Here is an 18,263-nt window from a genome sequence, read left to right as displayed (position 1 = left end):
CGCCGTGACACACCAAACGGACGATCGCGCCAATGTGCCGGCATATATACATTTTTTGAACCACACACACGCACACACACACACACACACCTCAAAGGTATGATTTGGAGCGTTGTTTTAAGAATTCATAAAATCACGATCAACGGCGAGCACCACGCGTTACATGATACACCCGCTCGGTGCGTTTGTCGGTGTGCAATGGCCCCGGGCCCGCGGTGTAACCGCATCAGCATAAAGGTTTTGCGCGGAAAATGTGTTTGCCGAAAAGGACAATGCTGCCGAGGGGTGGTGGTGTTGCACAGGAAAATTGCAATGAATTTATGGCGGACCCACCCCGCACACACACACACAGAGAGCGTGTAAACTGATAGTCGACACTGGGCACTGGGTAGTTAATCGGTGTTGATCGTTCTAGCGACACTAATTAAACCGCACCGAGGGCGATCGAGGGCGACCGAAACGGCGAAAAATGCGACCGAAATATGAACCGCTGTTGTTTGTGGCACCGAGTGGGGTTTTTTTTTAATGATATCGGAATCGGTTAGGTAACGTTTTAGCACTAAACCGCACTTTCGTCCGCATTCAAAACAACCGAATCGAATTTCACTGCTGCACATTTGCGCGCGCGCGCGCGCTCGGGAGCGGATGAGAAATGTGTCTTTTTTCGTTCGGTGATGGTCGTTCATTTGGTTGTTGGGATTTTTATGGCAAGCAAGTTCCATAATGCTGTACCGGTTTTTGATTAGTTTCCCTCCCCCCCCCCTCCCGTTTATCTTTCGGAAAGGGAAACACCGTTCGAACGGTGATGTTTTTGGTCGGTGCTGTGTGCTTTCTCACTTCCGCCCACGAGACTTGCCAGCGACTTACACCGGCAGTACGGGTTTGTATTTCACGATCACCTGTCGCGGGCAATGGCGGTGTTGACATGGGGCTAAAAATATACTTTCACCTCTCCGCCACCCCGCTCGTTCAACTCCCTTCGTTGGGTGATCTACGCCGCGTCCAGCAACTATCCAAACGCTATTGCGACAGAGGCATATCAGGCTTCTACGTCATGCGAGGTTGGATAGAACACGGAAATATGGTGACGATCATTTTATGGATGTCCCCCCGTCCGCCATCGCGCACAGTTTCGCGCAAAACAAACTACTCTACGCTACACCTAGGGATGTGCATACAGAGTATTCAGTGAATCAGATGATGACTCGTTCGATAGCTTAAAATTCAAATAGCAAAAGACTTTAGCTAAAGATGATGATTTGAGTCGTGATTTGAACAGATGTAACGAACAGATAAAACACGCTTCTGGGTGGTTATTCCCATCACTGTTGTACACGCCTAGCATATGTTTTAAAGCACACAAAAGCAGCCTTTTTAGGCAGCAAACACATGTTCTAACTGCTTATATTACAAGTTCAAAATTATATGTCCTTGATGGTCTTGACAGAAGATCACATTTGCAGACTATGAAACACAAAGAAGCGTTCCCGTTCGCTCTTCTAAACCAATTTCTCTATGGTGATCCTCATCTCTACTGCCAACTACCAACTAGCATTTTGTTTATTTCCCCCCTTCTTTACGGACAACTTTCCTTTGCCCAAAACATCGGCCAAATCCAAAAGTCCAAAAAGCGAGCCCAGACCTGTGGGCTAATGCGTATATAAATTAAAGAAGAACGCTGCGCACACACACAACCACACGCGAGTGACGGACGCGGATCGTCCCATCGTCGTCGGCGCATAACGGCTTGCAATTCATCACACACCCCGGCCCTCCCCTCGTTTGCAATGGTGTGGTTGGAGTGTGTTGGGGTGGAAAACGGCGGCTCCACCGGACGATTTTGTCCCAGCGAGCAAAAAAAAAAAAAATAAGGGAGAAGGGAGCGGAAAATAAAATCGCGTTTAAGAATCCCATGAAGCACAAAATAAAACCTTAAACCGAGTGCTATTTTCGGGCGTTTGTGTGCGTGTGTGTGTGTGTGTGTGCAAGAGATAGAGGGAAGACCGAGGTGACGGTAGATTTGTTGGCTTAAATATAAAATTAATTTAAAATTTAAGTCCCTGCAGTTCCGTTCAGGTCTTCTCCTCGTGCTCACTACCTCACACACTCTCTCTCTCTCTCTCTGTCTAGAGTTTATGCTGTTTTGCATTCTTTAGTTGGTAGAAAACGGCGAACGATGTGTTGTGAACAACGATGCGGCAAATTGAAATTCACCATACACTCTCCGTACACCGATATCCGTTAGATTCCTCTTCCCCCCCGGCCGCCACAGCCGAAGACGCAGACACATCACGTTTTGTTGTGTTTCTCGTTATCTCGTCGCGTCGCGTCTGGCTGGTGACGACAATTAGCCGAAGCCGGTGCACGCCCGCCCCGATCGCCATTTGCATTCGATGGCCAATCAAACGAGCATCGCAATCACATCGCACGCCGCGTCTCTCGCAAGCATGGCGGCGCAACGCGGCTCCACCTCCGGGAATGGCAGGAAACAGGAAGAAGAACCCGAGACGACGCATTCTAACCGACAAAATTCCTCACCATTCAAAAGCGGTTGACGGAAAAGGCGACCATAATTTCTCACCAACACACACACGCACACACAAATAGCAGATCGAGTAACCTTCGCTGAGAGGTATGGGTATTGTTTTTCCTGCTGTGTTGCTGCGTTTGCAGTGCATCGAAAGCCTACACCGGCCATCTCCAATTCTCACCCTACCCATCCATTCTTCTTGTGCATGGGTTGGGCTTTCCGCGCACTGATTGGCATTCTTTTATTGACGACACGATGAACCGCGGCCAACCGTCGGCGAAAACGATGTGCGAAAACGATGCAAACGATCATGCAGCACATGATCATGATGACGATGATCGTACGCGCTCTGTCTGGATAACTTCAGCGCTGCTACGATGTTAACGTTTTTGTGTGTGTGTGTGTGTGTGTGTAGATCGAACGGAGCCCTTCCGTCTCCCTCGGTGCTACCCACTTGCCCGTCAGAACGCGTCGGGGCACGCATCAAATGCATAAAACGTCTATAGCGTATCTTTGCGCAACCCGCGTTTGTTCTTCTAACGCCCTTTTTTGTGTTCACGCACACGGCAGCCCCAAAACGGAAAATGCTTTTAGTGCGTTTATCTATGCTGCTGCTTCTGCTGCTACTTCGCGGAAAGCAAGAGAACACAACACGAACACAAACAAAAGAAAATAAACAAGTGAAAATATTTATATAAATATATTGACAGTGCAAATAGCAGTGTGCAGCTTCACAAAGCGTTTGTGCTGGGTAGCGAAAACTGCGCTGCGTCTCGGCGGCTCACACGTGATCGCGTGCGGGCGCGCGCGCGCACACCCGTCTGGTGGCCGGACGAGGGCAGCGCAAACGGGGCGCGGATGCCGCCAGCCCGTGTCGAGTGGTCTTTTTTGTTGCTGTTGTTGTTTTGTCGCGATCAATGTCGGTGTTGCAAGCTGAGTTTTTCGGTTGCATTGTCGGTTTCGGTGCTTCGTGTTGTGTACCTTTCGGTGTGTTCATGTGTCCGCCACCTTCACCTTAATGGGTGTTTCTAGTGGCTGATTAAGTGGCTGAGCTGTTGATTGGGAGATGTAGAATAGCCAAAAGCGTTGTTCCAAGAAGTTGACCCTATTTTCGATTCATATACTCGTGAATAGGTTCTAGAATAATCTTAAGAACGCGTTGCATGGGAGGCTTTAAGTATAAAGTTTGAGAGCCTGAATCAGTGAAACATTTATCAACTGTGTTATGGTCTCCAATGCCAATTTGAAAACAATCTTTGTCTCCAACGCTAGAGAAATACCTAAAAGCAGCGCTAACCCTGCTCACAATGGAACAACATCTCGCGCTTATCTCTCGCACCGAAAGCTGTCACGTCAAGATGAACACATCTGGTTGTTATGGGCAGATGTACGCGGATGGATTAACTTCTCCAACTTCAAGTGACGTCAAAAGGCGGCCACCGGATGCTGCGATGGTTGCTGATCACGCTCTTTGTAGCCGTTTCGGCAACCGGCTCTACCCGCCATTCAAGATGAGTCAGCGACAACCCAACAACAACCGTATGGCCCAAAATTAAACGGAAACCTTTTGGCGAACTCGCACGAAGAAGTCTAACTGTGGCTAGCAAAACACACACATAAAAAAAAAAACAAGAAGAAAAAAGGGCATCCAATACGTGACTAGCGCGCGAGGAGGCCGTGTGTCACGCTTGTTAGCGTCGGGTTCGCTTATCCTTTCACGTCCACCGTCCACTGTTCACCTTTCGTGGGAAGACTCTTCGCGCTGTTACGGCGGCTCAAGTAAAACCTGAGTGCTGCACGGTTTGTGGGCCAAACTACACACATTTTAGGCAATTGCGCACTCGCGCACTGAGTGTGTCTATGTGTGTGTGTGTGTGGAAAAATACCCTCCCAGAGAGGGCAAAGGAAGGAGATCACGGCAAAAGGGGTAGGCCCGTTAGATACTGACCACGGTTAGTGAAACTGTTTGAGCGAGCGCAGACAACCTACGCAGTCAGTCTAACTGACAAGCAAGCGGGAAGGGGGTTGGGGTTGAGGTTGGCGATCGTCAAAATTTGGCATCGATCGAACGCAACGGATACAGCGGACCGGCCACACGCTGACGCAAACAGTGCTACACCGCCACCTCGTGCGCCCCGCGAATCGGTGAATCATCGGCAGCGAGCGATGAAGAGGCCGCGCCGGCATGGTGGCACCCATGGTGAAAATAAATCACAAACCACAGACCACAGTGTCTGATCTGAGTCGTCCGGTAGCAAAGCCGAACAGCCGCACTAGTTCTTTATGTTAAGCACACACACACACACACGCACGCTCCATGGTGCGTGATTAACGTCTCTGTTCTCTGGCGACCGATGGTGTAGTCTCGGTTGAGTTTGGAGCGGACCGCGTCTGTGCGTTGAACGGGCGGCAAAGAGCATCGATTTAGACTCTCTAAATTTAAGGTCCACCCCTACCTCTAACTCCTACACACACACACGCACATACACGAACAAGTTTTAACCTATTTCTCCATTAGCCGATCCAAATGTGTCCTCCAACATGCGGTGCGGTAGTCTCTTTTGGTCGGTCGCGCCTTCCGTTCCCATTCTGACCAATGTGGGAGTTGTTGGAGCTGTTGCTGTATGATCTTCGCCACACCGCGTCCAGCAGATGTGTTTCTGTGGGACTCCTCCACTCCACTCCTGATAGCTAGACCGGAAGTCTAAGACGGACGGAAATGCTTTCGGTTCGGGTTTTTGTTCTATTTCAACCCCTGGATGCTGGGTGGGAGTTAGGCAGCAAAACTTTGAGCGATGCTGGGTCCTACAAATATCCTACACCAACTTTGCGCTGATACCTAGCCAACGTATTGATTCCCTCTAATAACACATGTTCGGTGTAAATCTTACATCTTTTCACCTCCCCTTTTCCCAACTCGAAACGCGAGAGCAACACTCTAGAACGCAACGAACCAACGCCCGCACCAACCAGGAAGAGACGGACCTGGCACATGAAAATGGCTTTCCGGACCGGACGCGTACGGACTGTGGGGCTGGGTGGCAAGGTACCCCATGCTACGTTCGCAGCCCGCGTCCGCACATTCGATGCGCGCGGTAGATGTTGTCAGATTTATGGTAGCTTTCACGGCGCGTTTCAACAGCAATTCCAATTAAATTTAACTTTCATCCGGTCAGTGCAGGAGTAGCCACGTACCACCACTGACAACGCTGATCCCCGCGTGCGCGTGTTTTATCGGCTGTTTTTTTTTTTTCTTCTTTTTTTCTGCCCGGTCACAGCTTGTGTCGCAGGCATCATCACCCCCTCTCAAAAACCCGCGCAGGAAACGCGATGGTTCTTTTCTGAATTTTATTTGATTGGCGCTTCTATTTCTTCTTCTTTTTTTTACTCCCTTTCTTTAACTTGCGTCTTACTCTGGCGTCTAAGCATGGGGGGGGAGTAGAAAAAGCGATCCTGAACGAGCAGTAGCGGCTGCACCACCATCAGCAGTGTTGTTTAACGTTGTTTGGCAGCGGAATCCGGTGCCACTTGAAATATGATCGGCCATCTCAATCAAAGCACGGCCAACGCCGACGTTCTGCAGGGACATATTGCCGACCGGTGGTAGGGGGGAAGGGGAGGGGGGGGGATTTAAGAAATAAACTCTCGATCGGTCGTCGGTTGATGGGACAGGGCGAGAGGCATTTCTCCTCCTTCTCGCACACGCTCCTGATATTATGTCAAACGTTAGCGCTTCAGCGTGGCCCCCGGAAGATTTATCGACAACCGTGCGGATAGAGACACCTCCGCATCACCTTCCCGCTCCGCTCATAATCTTCCCTTTCCTTGTGTACGTGTGTGTGTGTGTGCCCACAGACTGTGTCCGACAGTGTTCCGACAAGCTTGCGGTTGAAAAATGACCGCTATTTCAAGGATTGATAAGTGGTTTGGCAGACCGCGCCTGCCTCCCATCCGGAGCACCGACCACAAGGGGGCCACAAGGGGATTGCGGTGGACGTATGCGACCTGTGCGAGCATCCTGGCACGGGTACGGGAAAGGCATCAGGATGCTTCCTGATCACCGAACAACTCTTCCGACCCCCGTCTTCAACGTTTAATCAAACCAAACCTCTTCAAACAGAATACGTATTTCCGAGGAAGTCAAACGACGACGACACAACGTTTGAGTCTGACTGTTTGAGCGTGCGTGTGTAGTAGTGTTGTTTTTCTTTTTCGGAAAAAGTTAGAGATTTCTATTTCTGACACCGACCGACCGACCGACCGACCAACATCTCCCGAAATCCGCCGTCCGACGCCCCTTATTACCTGCGAGTCTCGGGACCTCGGGAGGCGAAGAGGCGTTGCTCGCACACACACACTTGTGCGACCGGTGCGCCACTTGCGGTTCTGGTTCTGGTAGGTCATTAGTCAACCCCGTCTGCGTCCCGCGGGCGCACTGGCTGGTGCGCGCGTCTGGCGAGAAAACGACCGCGTGTGCGTGTCCCAGCTTAGCGCAACGCCGCGCAGTAACCGAGTGGTTGCTGTGCGCGTCTGCTAAGTGCGGTAAAGTTGGCCCCCTCTCACACACACACACACACACACACTTTGCGCTTTGTTTTGCCCGACCGTCCCTTGCTGCCGCGGCTGGTTGGCGTCGGCGCGAAGGTGTGTCGACCGTTTTCGATCTGGCAAATGGCCCATCGTGTTCGGGCCGTCTCGCCGGCCCTCACTGGCAGACTGGCGTGTCGATTTTTCGGAACATTGGGGGTTTCCACGCGGCCGTGTGTGTGTGTGTGTGTGTGTGTGTGGGTTTCGTGTGGCGCGATATTGTTGTCACCTACGACGTACGAGCGGCTTTGTTTTGCTCGGCGCAAGGGCGCGCGGCCAGTACCCGCTGCGGGTTTCGTTTGTTTGTAATGGGTTTTTGGGGGGTGATGAAAAGGAGGGGATGGATGGGGAGGACGGTCAACGTGTGCGCGGCGCATGGCAAACGTCCAACAAACCGAAAACGTCGCTTTTGCTACCGGTTTGGGGCCGGCGCAGCGCGCTTTTATTTTTATTTACCATTTGTCACGCCGCTTGGCGCTGGCTGGCGCCTTCCAACATTTTCAAGCAGCAACATATAGGTGACATAAATGTGGGGGGGGGGGGTGGTGGACAGTTGAACAGTTCGAAGAAAAAGGCTCACACGGTTCGGTGATCGGTTGGCCGGGCAGAAGTGTATTGTGGAGCGGCACTGCTCCAACGCAATATTCAATTAATACTCTCCATTCCTGTTTCCACAATTCAAATTGGGCATGGGAGTTGCGAGGGGTGGAGTGGGTCGCGATTAAGCATGATCATATGTTCCACACATCAACCCTCCCCACACCACCACACTCGGTCCGTCGATATACACAAAAAAAATGTGGTAAAGAAAGAGCAAAAACAAAACGCGCGCCGTGGATGATCGCGTGCGCGCTCGATCGCGGGGTCAGCGACGATCGTCACTGATGACGTCCGGGCGCCCGTCATCTCGTCATTTTTCCCCGTCGTTTCATCCCCCTCGACCTCCACTCAACTCATCTGGTAAGATGGCCTTCGGAGTGGTCGAACCGGCGGCGGCGGCGGCAAAGACGAGATCAGTCCCGCTCCCAATGATCACCGCGCGCACAAACACACAAACACAAACCAGCAAGTGCACAACATCCTCCCGCTTTTGGTCGCTATTTGGTCGTTCCATTTGCCGTTTTCCACGCACTCCGTTTCCACGGACGTCGACGTTTCAGGGGGAGGGGGGGGGGGAAGGAAGACGCGTCGTCGTTTTTTTTGCGGTCGCCGTTAAGCCGGCGCGCGCGCTATTTGGGTGTTTGAATTATTTTTAACCATTCCCGCACTGGGCGCACGGGCTTTCCTGCTCCGAAACGCCACAATCAAAACGAACGCCAACCAAAGGGACAGTGCTGTGTGTGTGTGTGTGTGTGTGTGTGTGTGTGTGTGTGTGTGTGTTTTGCGCTTCAAACGGATTGCTTTTTGTGCTCGACTTCGACACTACTCCAAGTACGCAGACGGTCACGTCTAATCGCAATCGCGCAGCCGGACGCCGTTTTTTGTGCGGGCTACCGATGATCCTCCTTCGAATCTTGCACCGTAGATCCTCCGTCCTTTAGAGCCGCTGCCTCAAGTGGACATTGGAGAACTTCGTAGTAGTGGCGAAAGGCCAGGAGGCACTGTGTTCTTTTTCGCACGAAAACAAACCACTTCAGGCGCCGCCCAAGCGCGCACGAGAACGCACCCCGAACGCGTGCGCATAAGTCATCCGCGCCCTGATTCACCCAGTGGAGGGACTTGTGTGCGTGTGTGCGTGCGTGCGTTTCTGTCGGGCCTTGTGTGCAGGGAGCCAGAGTGTAGAGATCATGGACATTCCAATTATAGACACAGAAGACTGCTTAATGATCCCGAAAAGCAACGTCTCAGCGTCCCAGCGGGCACGCACGCACAAGCAAGCCGCCAGACGCGTCAGGGCAGGTCTTGAGCGAGGAGTCCAAGTCCGTACCGCCACTGCTACCGTCACGGGGCCCGCCTAATGAAGTTTATGATTTGCGCAAAACGATAGAGACCAGACCAGACAGAACCGGAATCGCGCAGTAAAGGCGTCCGTACGGCGTTGGCGACACTCTTCTCGTTAGGTAAATCACACACAGCCACGTTATGCCTCGGGTAATCCTTTACTCGAGGCACACTCTGTGCACTTGTGTTCCCGCTGGTGGCCCTTGCTCTAAATAGTGCACTCTTCTACCTGTTCCATTTCCGATGGGAGCTAGTGCCGGGGAGTATTCCCACGGCACGGCATCCCGAGAGGGGCGCTTCGAAGGACACGCACACAAAGGACCGACGAACTCCTCTAACTCCTTAAACGTTGTTTTTTTGTTTCGAAACCTATTTTCCCCCTGTTTGCCAAGGGCAAGTGCCGACGATTTCACGCCGTGCGAACGAAACTGCAGACGAAACGAAAGACGGGCAATAAAATCCCCCAAAACCACGGAGTATGGGATTTTCGGGTTCCCTTTCTGCTGCTCAATCTTTTCCTGGAAACCTAATTGAAATCGAAATCGAAACAGAGACAACCGCCACACACATACACACACAGACGCAAGGGCATTTATCTTCCGACCGGGATCAATGGTCCCTGCAGGACGTCCTTTGTCCATCTCATTCTCTCTCTCTCTCTCTCTCTCTCTTCCTGTCGCTCTGGTACTGGCGGTAAGAAGAATGATCCTTTCAAACGGATTACGGACGAGGCGCAATTCATTCCAGACGGGCTCTCCTCCAGGAAGGATCGCTTCTGTGCTCGGGTCCGAATTGCTTCTTCTGCCGGGTTGTGTGAGACAACCATTTAAAAGCATGTCGGCAGTGGGAATCGACCACCAGGAGACATGGGTATGGGTTAGCGTGGAGAGGGGCCCACAAAGACACAGCCCACGTCAAGCCGCTCGAGCTCTTGACGAGAAAAACCCAAGCTGTGAACGGTGACACCGCACATCAGGTGAACGAGAAGGTGCCTGCGGATGCGTCGTGTAACCTCATTGTTCTCGAGGACGGTTGCGCATGTCCTAGCAGTGTTTGCTGTTTTATTCATTCATAAATGTTTGCTGCCCTCCACTGCCGTCGTCGTTGTTCTGTGGCTTGAAAGGACTCTCTCTCTCTCTCTGAAGCACCGCGCCTGCCTTTGTTTTATTAATCAATGAGATTCAATTGGGGAAGGGCTGCGGCCATAGTTATGATTCCATTCCCGCCTACCCTGCTGGTCAGGCATTAGATCACACGAGGCCCTCGGGATGGAACGACACACACGCAAAAAAAACACACACAGAAGAAACCTTCCACAATTAATACAGCCCTCAATGGAGGCCAGCGGATGGAGCAATAAAGAATGCCCGCTGCATTGCTGCATAAGATTAGTGCAGCAGCAGAAGTGATGCAGCCTGCGGTGTCACCACTGGTTACTGGTGCAGTTGTGTTTTGCAGTGCAGCAGCAGCAGCAGCCAACCAGCGACGAACGGTTTCGTAACAATTCCGTCCAGAGGTGTACTGCCGATCGAGAAGGCAGATCGTGCGATAGCGATGGCATCCACTGGCAGCACACGCCGTTCGAAACCTTCGCCTCTGTTCCTCCTAGACACTCTAAGGACACTCGGGTCAGGGTATGGTGGAGGGAGGGGGGGGGGGGCGGGTGCGAAGGAACTGTTGGGAGCTCGCTGGGAGAGCCGCTGCAGCTGTGCGGCTCCGATGTTGGTTAGACAATTCTGCCTGCCGTATCGCGTATGCTGCTTTAGTGCCTCGTTCCAACCCCCCACCTACCCAAACACTACCCCACGCTGTGGAAGGGGATGCAATGGAGGTTGACGGGGTACGCGAGAGCAAGTCTCCGATTGCTGTCGCGCTGACGTTTTATTAGTTTTGCAACAATGATCATTGCGCCCGCGTGGCGCTGAGCAGTGCGCAAACGTGCGGCAGGGCCCACGCATCTAGCGCGGTTTTTCGCTGCTTTTTTTTTGTTTAAACCCTCCCTCTTTCTCTTGCCTGCCCAATAGTTGGCTGCCAATACTTCGCTCGGGCGTCCCATAATCCGCCAATACGATATCCGTCGGCTGCTGCTGCTGCAGTTTCCCTCCTGTTGCGCTGTAGCCGTTACGTTAGTCAAACATTTTGCGCAACAACAGAGGACTGCGACTGCCTCTCATTCGTTCTCTCTCTTTTTTTTCCCCTCCTCCATCAAAGACACTGGGGAACAACACGCTCCGGCTAAGCGGGGAGGGGAGGGGTACGGAAAGGGCCGCTCTAACATACCAGCCGGACAACGGACAGCAGACAAACGCAGAACGCCGGGACGCACAGTGCACAGTGGGACCGGCTGCGTCCCGGGCAATGTCCTACCCAGTAATTCTGATTCATGTTCAGCGTCAGCACAACAGCGGCTGCCCTGGCTGTGTGCTGTGTTTTGCAATAGCACACGGGGTGCGCACCTCCGCACATCACGCTGTGCGTGTATGAGCTGGAAAACCACTTCTCGTTTATTAATAGGTAAATAATCATAAACGCGCCACGCTTGCCGCCGGCCTGCCGTTGGCTTTACGTGTGCGGGGGATCGGTGTGCAGCCTCCACAAGTGAGCATGTGTGTGTGTTTGTGTGAAGACGCACACACACAGAGTATAATCAGTGGGTTTTCACGCTGAAAAGGGTTATATTTTGTAGCTACCGCAGCTGTGTGTATATTCTACACGCGCAAGCTATGGGAACAGTCTCTTGGCACAACACCCACCACCACCAGCTCCCCGGGTGCGGTGCACCACGGTGGGAGTGCGTGGCTGCTTTATGTGGGTCGCGTGACCCGCACCGGACTTAAGCACTACCTTCGCGTCCAGGTGGCTCGAGCGCGCTTAGCCGCCAGGAATGTACGCGCTAGTGACAGTGAGCCAAAAACTGCACCACAGCAACACAGCAGCAGCCGGGAGTTGATGCTAAAAAGTTCCTCACACACAGACTTTGGGGTCCAGAAAATGGTTTGGAGTTTCCATAGCATCCATAGGCAGGCACGTTCCTATACGGCAGTACTCCCCTTCCCAACAAAAAGCCGTCGTTATAGCTTTGTTTTTAGTACATACGTTTTTGCGGTCTGTTGCTGGCCTCCCTGCTTCTCCTCCGCCTCAACTCTGCTCTGGTCGCACAGCAGCACCTTTACCTTTTTCTGTCTTTTTTGTTTTTTTTTTTGTTGGTTGCCGCTTTCCGGCGTCTCTTGGCGGCCGCCGCCTGTGTGTGCCGCGTTCGGGCGATTGGCGTGGTGCTATTTTTGGAGTTTCGTTGAGGAAAATCTAAAACTGAATCAAGGCACTAGAAAACAGCGGCCAGTGTGTGTGTGTGTGTGTGTGTGTGTGTGTGTGTGTGTGTGTGTGTGTGTGTGTGTGTGTGTGTGTGTGTGTGTGTGTGTGTGTGTGTGAGAGCACCGGTTTACGCGGTTTTGCTTGCGCCGCCGCCATGTTGTGCGACGGACGACGGTACACGTAAACAGCTTCGCTGCCCAAGTTTTTGGCCGCACGGGGCAAAAGATCCCGATCATCAGCATCATCTTTCTTTTTTTTTGCTCTTGTTTTTCTTTCGCTCGCAGGGGTTTTTGTGTAATTTGTTTTCGTTGCATTTCGTTTACAATTAATCTTACACGAAGCGTGAAAAAAGTCAATTTCAAAAACAACTGCCAAAGCAGCAGATGAGAAGGAGAGCGAGAGCGAGAGAGAGAAAGAAGGAATATTAAGAACAATTGCATCAACCGTATCAATATTCTTGTTCGCGACGATGTTTTGGTGACTTTTCGGGGCCCCATCATCATCTCATCTTTTTGGTGTGTTGTAATTTAATTTTAACGCCCATCAGTCAGGCAGGCAGGCTTTGGTGGCGCCTACGCCATTCTATTCTTGGTTGCCGTGACGTTTTCGTACACGCGATCGGTCGCTATTCGTGCAACGAAGAGAAGGGGTTAAGTGTGGGGGGGGGGGGGGGTTGCTCTCAACTCAGGGTTGGTTTGTTTTTTGTATTCAATTTTATTAATTGTGATGTACAAAATTCGTGCCTTTTTCGAACACGACGCGTTTGCTCGTTAAAATTGATACCTACCGACACACGATCGTGAAACATGATACTCGATCGTACCCTTCCCCCACCCCATTATTGATCATTATGACAAGTAGGCCTCGTTAAGCATCACTTCGAAATTTGAAGCATGGGAGGCACTGGAGAAGAAAATAACAGCCCCTGCTTATGCATATGCTGCCTAGCGAAAGCTACACGTTTTTTTCTCCTTCTTTCTCCCTCTCTCGCTTGGTTTATTACATTTTCGTCGATGCATACACACACACAAATACAACTAAAAAAAAGTTTGATTCGTTGGATGTTGGAAAAGTAGAAAATGCATCCATCATCGATGGCGTGAAGCGTCGGAAATGCGCGCGGTGCCTTGTCTTGTGGGTGTCTACCATCCGCATCGAACACGGCGAAGCGGAAAAAGGCAATCATAATCCAATTAAAAACCAAACAAACATACGCACAGCATCGAAAAAACAGCAAACAAAGCAAACGATACACTTGATCGATCTAATTATTAATTGAAAGAGGCCGGGCGTGCATCATTAAGGCGCTGGATGTAATGATCATACATAGTAACATTGCAAAAATTTCTCCTATTCACAGTGTCAAACGGGATACGTTAATCGCTAATCAAATCTAATTTACTACAAACTTTACTTAATCCAACCGATACCTGACCCGGGGTGCAAAACGGGAGAGAGAGAGAGAGAGAGAGAGAGAGATATGTACGATTCCGACACGCCAATTACTTACATGCCGCTGCACTAAGTGCGTTTTAATGTTTCTTTGTTTGTCTTGTTTTCCGACCCGGTCCGATCAAATGCGCGGTTTTGCTATGATCGATCGTGTTCGTATTCGGAGAGTTGTTAATTGATTTATAATATGCTTTTTCATCGAGTTCTTCCGAAATCCTCAGCCTCAGCTCACCGTAAACTGGAGGATCGTTATCGTCCACCGATCGGCTACAGGAAACGCCTGTGCGTGCGTGTGAGGCCTTTTTATCTTCCCATGCTTCCGTAAAGCTATATCCGACGGTTCGCTGACTTTTCGATTAAATTCGGACCGTGTGCAAGATCGATCCGCACCGAGCTGCAACATCTAACAACGCTCACGCACGTGCTGGGACGCGCTACAGACCCGTGCAAATAATATATATATATGATCGCCCCAACCGATCCCAAACTGATGTTGTTGTTGTTGGCCTTCCTCCCTACCGCAGCACTCAATTTCTGGGTGCGATCGTGGGGATCGCGATGAGATGAACATTAAAGCTACAGCGAAAACAATAAAGCGTGACTAATAAATCTAAAACACAGCCAATCAAAGGCAGCGATCCTTTCGCGATCTTGAGGCTACAACATTGCAGTGTAGCGTGATTGCTTTTCGTGTCTAATGGGTTTCGCTAATGGCAATTGATTGGGACGTTAAGTAGGAGTGAGATATAGTAACGCATCTCCTACTGTCTGCACTTGTTACTAGGTTGCAGCTTTCGTGGTTTTAGACGACAGGAAATACATTTATTGGAGGAAACGCGATAGCTTGCGATATGTCTAGCGGTTGCTGAACTGATGTCCTATACGCTTTAGTTGTTATAAGCTGACTTTTTTATTCACTTTACTAGATTCATAAGGGATGATTACCAAAGAGTTACTTACTACAAACAAACCAAACACACAATTTGCTTTATTATTGAGATCTTGAGATATCTTCTTTTTTTTATCGAATAAACGTAGCTACCAGGAATATGCCACAAAATAAATGCCTGAAGTCAGTTTGAGATCAGTCTTGGATAATGTTGGCAAAAATCCGGAGTTGGCTCCAATCCTAATCCGAAAATGTCGGACACCGGTAGGGCTCTAGCATTATGCGGAGCCGTTTGGAGTCGACTGTAGCCGTCCGGAATCGCCTGAAGTCGCCCGGAGTCTTCTGTAGTCGGCTGGACTCGTCCGTAATCGAAGTCGTCCAGAGTCTTCCAGAGTCGACCGTAGTCGGCCGGAGTCGTTTGGAGTCGGTGTCCGGCCGCGGGACGGGTCTGACTCCAGGCGCCTCCAACTTCAGGTGAAGCTGGTGGTTCCGATTATGCCGGAGTCGAATTCGGACTAACAATAAGCGGAGTCGGATCGGAGACGTTGGTGCGCCACCAGAGAGCACACCACTATATGAGATGTTCAGAAAGTCATATTTTTTCAGAATCTCAATCTACTTACACATAATCTACTGGAGCTGTACGACCTTTTGGGAAAATCTTTTTGCAGTTCTTATCTCCGCTACTTAACACATAAACCTCAAGATCTGTGTACGTGTCGCATGCACAAAAGAGCTTGGGAAGCTGTTTTTTGAGCACTTTACCAATCAAGCAAGTGTTAAAAGCACTTTACAGTTGATCGGCAGAAGATATCTATAGCTTCCAACTGAATGCAAACTTTCCTTTCTAATATTCAAGATTGGTTTTTTGTAACACCTACCATAAATGACCACTTATCTGCCAGAAATGGGAATATCCACTTGAATTGACTTCTTGTACGCACACACACACATACTTAAGCCCCTTTATCGTGTGCTCGCCCTGCACGCCCTTTATCGGCACGTCCCTAACAATGGATGGCGTTTATCTCGTACCTCGGTGTCCCTCCAGTCGGGCGCCACAATCACAAGTACGCCACAACATCGTGACGCCACCGGGATCGAGGCACGTACCAGATACGATTCGCACGGCGCGGATCAATCCCACAGCACTGGTACTGCAGTGAGAGTAGGCTACTTGTGGTCCCTGCGAAACAGAACCGTGCATTCGGCACGTCCTGCTGATAGGTGAAGGACGTTACATATAAGTGCATACGGGAAGGGCCTTTCCTTCTCGGGCTCTCTTTCTCTCTTCACCTGAGAAATGATGGTACCGACAGATTGTTGCACCTCGGATGACTCGTGCATGCCGGATGACAGTCGGGTGATGCACGCGACGTGAATCAGCACTGCGTACGGCAGTGTACGGCTTTGTTTTCATGACGTAATGTGCACAAACGTTCGCCGTGGCACGTGGCCCAACTGTAACGTGTGCGGGGTGCTGCACATCCATCTGTGTCGGTTGATAAATGAACCACCTTGTTTGTGCGCTACTGTGCTGTGCCAGGAGCCATCGGTAGTGACATCGCCCGCATTGGTCGGCCAAAGAAACGAAATCTGATAAATTACATCCCCCAGCACAGCAGCCCCCAGAAAGGCGTGATGCTGCGCGTTGATCGATCTTGTTCGCGAGCTTCTTTGCACACCCTTTCTCCTTCCTCTTACACACACAAACACACACACACACACATAATCACAGTGAGCTGTATACATCGCGGTAAGCTTACCAGGGGCGGAAGTTTTTAAACCCGTTACCGAAGGACGTTGTTGAAATAATAACAAATGAACAGGGAAAATAAACAAATTACCTTCATTACCCTTCTCCGCACTCCGCTGTCAGCCCCTCCCTACCCCTTTCCCTCTAATCCATACCCCAGCACCCGGGTAGGTGGTGTCGATCGCCCCACCCAGTCTCGCACAGTTCGATTCTAACCAGCCGAAAAGAAAAAAAATCCAACACACACACACACACACACACGCTAGCGGAAACCACCGACGATGGAAGACAGCTGGGGGAAGCTGGGAAAGAGAGCGGCGATGTAGCTGAAGTTGGAAAGCATCAGAGCTTTGCACAACCGCACCACCGGGGCCCAATTGCTTCGCTTCCGATTGCTGCCGTGTTGGGTCGTGTGGCGGTGGCGGGAGTGAAGCTGAAAATGTATCACACACGATCGGCAATAACACAACAACTGTGGCTCCACTTCATCTAGAAAAGGGAGGACTAGTACGAGCGGGGAGTGGGGACAAAAACAACATAAAAACAACACTACGACAAGCCAAACACGACGAAGTAAAAGTAACCGATCGGATCGGTTTGGGGAGCGTTTGGGGCTGGGCAGAGAAGAAAGCACACACACACACACATATGCACGCATGCCACAAGCGGCTTTTTACAGACAGGGAAGGGAGAAATCTAAGCAGCCAAGGGTATGTTGGGGCGCCAGGGTTGGCTAGCATTAGGCAGCCGTTCTGCTTCATTTTTTTGTTGTTTGTTCGTTGCTTCCTTTCTTTCTATTCCGATTTCGCGCAAGGTCCGGTCGGACAAACCGTCTTTGCTGGGTGTGTGTGTGTGTATGTATGGGGTTTTTCGTAAGGGTAAATGGCAGTGGCTGCAAGGGGTTGTTTTTGCCCTTCTGCGCTGTTCGGCGATGACGCTAAAAATAAACCACCATTCGATGCGCGCGCGTTTTCCACCGCGTTTTCCGTTTTTTTCCAACGCGACGCAAGCGACCGCCAACGTGGTTGGCCAGACCCGTCGAGGGTTGTAGTGGTTAATCTCCTGCCGGTCCCGAGATCTATGGCCATCGCCACACCAGGTCCAGGAACGTTTAACCAGCCAGCCGCTATGGGTGGGGCGGTGCCAATAGCCTGGCATCGCACGACGTCATCGATGAGCATTAGACGATGAAGACGTTTAGAGCAATGATGAATTTGTATGTGTGTGTGTGTGTGTGTATGTTCAGTGCTTTCGCAGTGCGCACGCGGAAGATCAACATGGGAGGGCTTAGCGTCCAGCATCTTTAAGCGGGTGCGCATGTTTTTCGACGTGTGTTTTGCCGCGCTGCTCTGTGATGGATTTATCTGGCCGCCCACACGCACCACGACGAGGTCCAGGATGGTATGCCACAAGCGTTGCGGCTGTTGTTGTGCTGCGCAAGTAAACATAGTTACTGACTGTCCCGGGGAGGTCCGGATCTCCTGCTCCGGAATGGTGGTTTTGAACGATCAAGGAGAGAGTTAGGGAAGACTCACGTTACATTCGTTCCTGGAATTGCTTCATTTCTTTAACTACCATCGGCTGCAACTACAATTGTTTTTTTTTATCCACTCCACTCCGCTCTGTGTTACAATTTCCCGCACAAGATGAATCATCCCGGCGGTTTGCGACAGTCCGCGCAAAACGTTTCCATTGAAGAGCTTGCCTGTCACCGACTCTCCCTCCCTCCGTCGATCGATTGGCACACCATCGAAGCGCACCTGTGCAAACCACCGTGGCACCGTGTTTGCAACCGG

At 50.9% G+C, this 18,263-nt stretch overlaps 1 protein-coding gene across 13 annotated transcripts in view; it reads left to right on the top strand.

Annotated features, from left to right (window-relative positions):
- The window catches only part of LOC3290092 (transcriptional coactivator yorkie), a 40,657-nt gene that overhangs the window by 10,844 nt on the left and 11,550 nt on the right, over nt 1–18,263 (top strand). The window lies entirely within an intron of this gene.

This window comes from Anopheles gambiae, chromosome 2, assembly GCF_943734735.2.
Source record: "Anopheles gambiae chromosome 2, idAnoGambNW_F1_1, whole genome shotgun sequence".
Taxonomy (NCBI): Eukaryota; Metazoa; Arthropoda; class Insecta; order Diptera; family Culicidae; genus Anopheles; species Anopheles gambiae.
This window is presented reverse-complemented; position numbering and strand designations above follow the sequence as displayed.